At 42.4% G+C, this 5,905-nt stretch overlaps 1 long non-coding RNA gene across 1 annotated transcript in view; it reads left to right on the top strand.

Annotated features, from left to right (window-relative positions):
• The first annotated feature begins 4,319 nt into the window (after positions 1 to 4,319).
• LOC115939416 (uncharacterized) overlaps positions 4,320 to 5,905 on the top strand; it is a 16,188-nt gene continuing 14,602 nt past the window's right edge. The window contains exons 1-2 of the long non-coding RNA XR_004074231.2: positions 4,320 to 4,657; positions 4,781 to 4,982. This is a non-coding gene — a long non-coding RNA (uncharacterized LOC115939416). The remainder of the gene's footprint in view (positions 4,658 to 4,780; positions 4,983 to 5,905) is intronic.

Below are 5,905 nucleotides of genomic sequence, written 5' to 3'. Positions count from 1 at the left end.
TTCGAGGGCCTACTCAGGGCACAGGCCACACAGGGTATAGGGTAAAAAAGAAGCTCTAAGGACAGCATGGGCCTTGCCTGTTGGGCTGTCTTGTCTGGGTTGGGGGTGAACTATGGGGCAGTGGCATCCCAGGAAGGCACTTGGCTGAGGCCTGCATTCACTGAGGGCCCCAAGTATGGATTTTGGACATAATTTCCTATGAGATAAAAATAACCACACAAATACACCAATGGGAGAAGAAGCTACTCTATTTGTAATTTTAAATGTTGTAAAAACTTAAAATATACTACAATTTTAATACCTTCTCTATCATTTATGTTTTAATATATCAGGACCATTAAAATAAATGGAAGTAGTCCTGGGGTCCCCTACCTTCAGTGAGGCCCTGCTAGCAAGATGGCTCCCTGTGGTCCCCATCCCACCACAATCTGCTGGGTCTTCAGGGCTTACCTCTGGACTCTTTCCTCTTCAGTCCATGCTGAGCATTCCCAGCTCAGTGCCCCCGGAGCAATCTGGGCTTGTTCTCTCCTGTGGAGCAGTTGGTACTTAATGCTCCAGCCAACTGAGCTACTCAGCAAGTACAGGCAGCCACAAACAGAGAAAGAAGCCTCTAAATTACTGAAGGGAGCGCTATGTTCTTTCCAGTACAGGGCAGTCATTTCTGGGTTGTCCAGTACAAGTGTGTACCTCCTAAGATATTTATCGGAGACTTATTTCACCTCTTGTACTTGGCAACCAAAACACATAGATGCATACCAACATGTCCTCAGGTTTGTTCTAATTTTATATCCCAAATACGCTCTGAGAGAGAAGATAAAGATGTGTTCTCTGGCTCCAGGAAATTTATTGTGAACTTAACTTTCTCTTCCTTAATGAATGACTAATGCGCTATGTATTATTTATTTATGATACACCAAATAGTTTAGCTCGTAAGATATAAAGAGAAAGGAAGCTCACCATCTCTTCAGGAATCAACAATGACAACAACAAAAAAACTGTAAAAAAAGGGAGAGAGAGAAGGAAAAAACCTTTCCTGGATACAATTATCTCTGTTAGCAATTAAGTCCAAAAGCTGTAATATAAAATGGCTAAAATTCTTATGGCAAGAAATGAACTTGTCCCAAAATAAATGGATGTACAGATGAGCCCAGAGAGTACAGCCAAATTAAGAGTCAGATTTTGGGGGTGGGGTGGGGTGGATGTGCGCAAACATCACATTAGCCATTCTGAGAACTGTTTGCAGATTTTAAAGACAGCTGTGACTACCTTCACAATGACTCCATGGGTGATGATGTTCTAGATCTGGACATCAGGAAATCTCTAAGTATGTATGAAATCAGTTAGAAGGAAGCCATGCTGACCCTAAATGCAATTATGGGTTCAGTTAACACCTTAGTAGGAAAAGAAAATACCCAATGTCTGTTAAAGACTCACTAAAGCATATAATGTCCTGGAACAGGGAATCATTGTACTGTACATTCTTGCAGGAAGTGTAACATTTCAGATGTGTTCTTTCAGACTGGAGGTTATTTGGGAAATGAGTGTATAAGAGTCATAAGACTGAGACAAATCACCACTCACATCCTGAAGAAATTCTGACTTCATCTTTGGACTGTGGTTTTCTTTGGACCCCTGAGTTGCTTTTTGAACCATAATGTATGTGTAAAACCAACCAAAGAGGCTCTCACATGAATCTTGGGGAGGTATAAACGTGAGATTACAGGATGCTAGACACTGAACTAATGCGGGCATTGCTAAAACACTAATTTTAGCCCAGTATCTCTTAGTGTTATTGCTTTGCTCCTGATCGGCTCAGTGAGCATTCAATCGGGAAGGTTCTCGCATCTTGGCCCACTTTACCAGGCTTGGGAGGTACTATAATTTCTCTGTTTACTCTCACTCATAAAAATGTACTGACTGGGATCTAAGGCAGCTATATGAAAAAGTAATTACATGAACAAATGCACACATAACTTCATTTTGTCTTACACTCAAGCTGCCTCATCACCTAACTTAGCCACTGTACACTGTTGCCAGGTCCACCTCAGGGCGGGGACTAAGGTGAGGGGAGTGAGGCACTTACCTTGGGCACAGACTTTACGGGGATGCCAAAAAAATTCAGCAGTCGAGATAAATGATATATATTTTTTTGATTTTCCCATTTTTTAAAACATTTTTTATTTAAATTCAATTAATTAACATATAATGTATTATTGGTCTCAGAGGTACAGGCCTGTGATTCATCAGTCTTATATAATACCCAGTGCTCATTATATCACATGCTCTACTTACTGTCCATCACCCAGTTACCCCATCCCTCCACCCCCCTCCCCTCCAGCAACCCTCAGTTTGTTTCCTAGGATTAAGAGTTTCTTATGGTTTGTCTCCCTCTATAGTTTCATCTTGTTTTAAGGATAAATGATATTTTAATACAATGTTCTTAAAACCAAAGTGACAAACCATGGCTCACAGGCTAGCTGCCTATTTTTTTAAATTAATTTATTTATTTGAGAGAGAGAGCAGGGGGAGGGGCAGAGGGAGAGGGAGAGAAACAGACTCCCCACTGAGTGAGGAGTCTGACACTGGGCTCGATCTCCTAACCCTGAGATCATGACCTGAGCCAAAATCAAGAGTCAGACGCTTAACCAACTTAGCCACCCAGGCACTCCACCTGTTTTTATAAATAGAGTTTTATTGGAACCAGGGCCAGGATTAGGCAAAAAATGAGTGAGACAGGATTATGCAAATGCAGCATCAAATCCTGTCTGTATTTCAATTTTTATTTTTTCAAATCATGGATTTTTTTCCCCATTAATCCTGGCTTCTAAAAATTTTGCCATAGATCTAAATTCCAACCTATCTCCCACTCCCATCAATCCTGGCCAAATCATCCTATATTAACAGCATCAGCTGGTGTTTAGTGCACAAAGCTGGCCACACCCCACTGGTGTTTTCTTTCCTCCTTCTTAGAGATGTTTCTGTGTTGTCCTGTTTTTTCCAGCTCACAGTTGGGTTAATCCCACCACAGACTGTCATTTTCTTATTCATATGTATGTAGTTCTTTTTTTCTTTCTTTTTTTTTAAGATTTATTTATTTGAGAGAGAGAGAGAGTGGAGGAGGGAGGGGCAGAGGGAGAGAATCTCAAGCAGACTCCTCACTGAGCGCAGAGCCCCACGCAGGGCTCGATCTCATGACCCTAAGATCATGACCTACCTGAGCCACCCAGGGAACCCAATTATTTTTCAACATCCTTTTCTTCCTGTCTTCAAATTACCAGGGTGAATTTTGACTTAGAATATTTAAAAAATAACTCGTTTGGCGCGGGAAGCCTGCTTCTCCCTCTCCTATTGCTTCCCCCTGCTTGTGCTCTCTCACTCTCTCTGTCAAATAAATAAAATCTTTAAAAAAAAAAAAATAACTCGTTTGGAAGTGAAAGAAAGCAAAGTAAAAAACCTTCTGGGGCTGGGGAGGGGGGGACTGTCAACAGTGTGACAAGTTCCTTAGCTTTGATGGAGCTGGCTGTCTCCATTTGCAAAGTAGGTGGGTTCCATTGACCGATCTTTAGCTTTTCTTCCAGCCGTACAAATTTTGGGTGAGTGATTATACAACCTGAACTGCTAAAGGTCTTGAGAGTACATGAAGGTTCAGGTAATCTATTTGTAAATTCGGTACTTGTATCTCACATGGTGTGTGCACACACACACATGCAAACTCATTTTTTAAATTAGAGTACTACATTGTTGAAATGCATTTGTTTTAAAGCCAAATATCTTATTTATTTAATGGCCTGTAAATGGCGACTATAGTATGTGTGATAAAAAATTCAGAACCATACCTGAAGAAGCTTACATCAGTAAAGAACCCAGACTACTGGGGCGCCTGGGTGGCTCAGTCGGTTAAGCGTCTGCCTTAGGCTCAGGTCATGATCCCAGGGTCCTGGGATCGAGTCCCGCATCGGGCTCCCTGCTCAGCGGGGAGCCTGCTTCTCCCTCTCCCTCTCCCCCCCACCGCTCGCGCTCTCTCTCTCTGTCAAATAAATAAAGTGTTTAAAAAAAAAAAAAAAGAACCCACACTACTGACAGAGCATTATCCTGTGTATATGTATTTAAAGCACATAAACAGATATACTTTAAAGAGGTTTTTTTTATTAAAAATGTTTATTGAGTAAGTGGAGACAGCTCAAAAGAAATATAAAAAATTGAAGGCTTGCAGCTATGATACAGACACACTACAGATCATCTATATTCAATTCAGTTTTTTAAAAAGGCTGATCTTTGTTGGCAATATTTAATTTTAATATGGAAAATTCCTTGAATTTTGACAGCATGCCTGAGAATGTGCAAATTATGCACACTCCCCATGGAAATGACCCTGTGACCCCTGCATTTTATTTAGGTCAGTGTGGGCAGTGGTGACCACCTCCTCCTCCTCTATGCAAATGATGTTAAGAGAAGAAAACTGACCGACCGCAGCAACAGGAACTGGGGGTGGGGAAGTAGGAGAAGCTGAGAAGGGCAGCTTGCCAGGAAGGCCTGCCCTGGGGAGCCCACGGTGGTGCGGCAGCCCCGGAAAAGCCATTTTTAAATCGTCTGCATGCCTAGTGCAACAGGGTGGATCCCCGGAGCGACCGCATCCTTCCCGGACTCCAAGTTGGAGGTGAATGCTTTGTATTTACAGACAGTGTGCATTCACCAAGTTGATAGAGAATTAGAGTTTTCTCAGATGAGGGCTATTTAAGGTGATCTTATCTCCCCTGCTCTCTGTTTTGCCCCGCTCCAGTTCTCTTTCTACGCAGAATGATGCTGACTGAGCTTTCAACACTCCAAAGCAATCACGTCACTTCTTCAAGAGGCCCCGGGGTTCCTGAATAAAGGGCAAGCCCTTAGCTTGACATGCAAGCCAAGCCCTGCTGTAAGCCAGTCCCTGCCTTCGGCTCTGGGTGCAGATCCCACCATGCATTTGGGGCTCCATGGTCTTCTATGTAAGTACTTTTCATTTTTTTATTAAGGTATAATATGCATCAAGTGAACTAATCGCAAGTGTACAACTTTATGATCTGTAGACATGTATATATCCCTATGTAACCACACCTAGATCAAGAAGTAAAACAGTTTCCCCACCCCAGGTTCGGCCTGTTCTTCAACTTTACATGAACAAAACTATGCAGTATATATTACTTGATGGCTGTCCTCTTTCAGCAAAAATGCCTGTGAAATTCATCCATGTTGTGCATACATTTAGTTCATTCTTTTCCTTGCAGAGTAGTATTCTGCGGTATGAATGCGTCACTATTTATCCCTTGTGTTGCTTCTTCTTCAAATTCCTCTCATGGCATTTAGGAGAGTAGAAAGTTTGAGGGAAAAGGCCCACGGAGGCCTAGCCACCACCGGGGATGCGGTTTCCTGAGGCCTCAGGGGGGATGCGCACCTGGTGTGGAATCTTACTGTTAGCCCCAGAGCCTCAGCAGCCTGTGCTGTGAGATTGTGCAGAGTGCCCCAGAACAGCTACAGCCTCGGGACTTGGTGCGAAAGTCAGCACCCATTCCTTGATTTATAGTAAGAAATTCAACCGTCATATTTTCAGGTGAATACATTTCATACATTTTTTAATCGTTCTGTAATATTTATGTAGCCTTTCTTCCAAGTTCCAAGGAACTATGAATACATTTAAATAATGAGTTGCACCCCAAAGATACAAATGTAGGGATCCGAAGGGGCACCTGCACCCCAATGTTTATAGCAGCAATGTCCACAATAGCCAAACTATGGAAAGAGCCCAGATGTCCATCAACAGATGAACGGATAAAGAAGATGTGGCATACACACACACACACACACACACACACACACAATGGAATATTATGCAGCCATCAAAAAAAAATGAAATCTTGCCATTTGCAGTGAT

Source organism: Leptonychotes weddellii, chromosome 1, assembly GCF_054177405.1.
Source record: "Leptonychotes weddellii isolate Sample4059 chromosome 1, ASM5417740v2, whole genome shotgun sequence".
NCBI lineage: Eukaryota > Metazoa > Chordata > Mammalia > Carnivora > Phocidae > Leptonychotes > Leptonychotes weddellii.
Note: the sequence above shows the minus strand (reverse complement) of the source record. Positions and strands in the feature narration are given on the sequence as shown.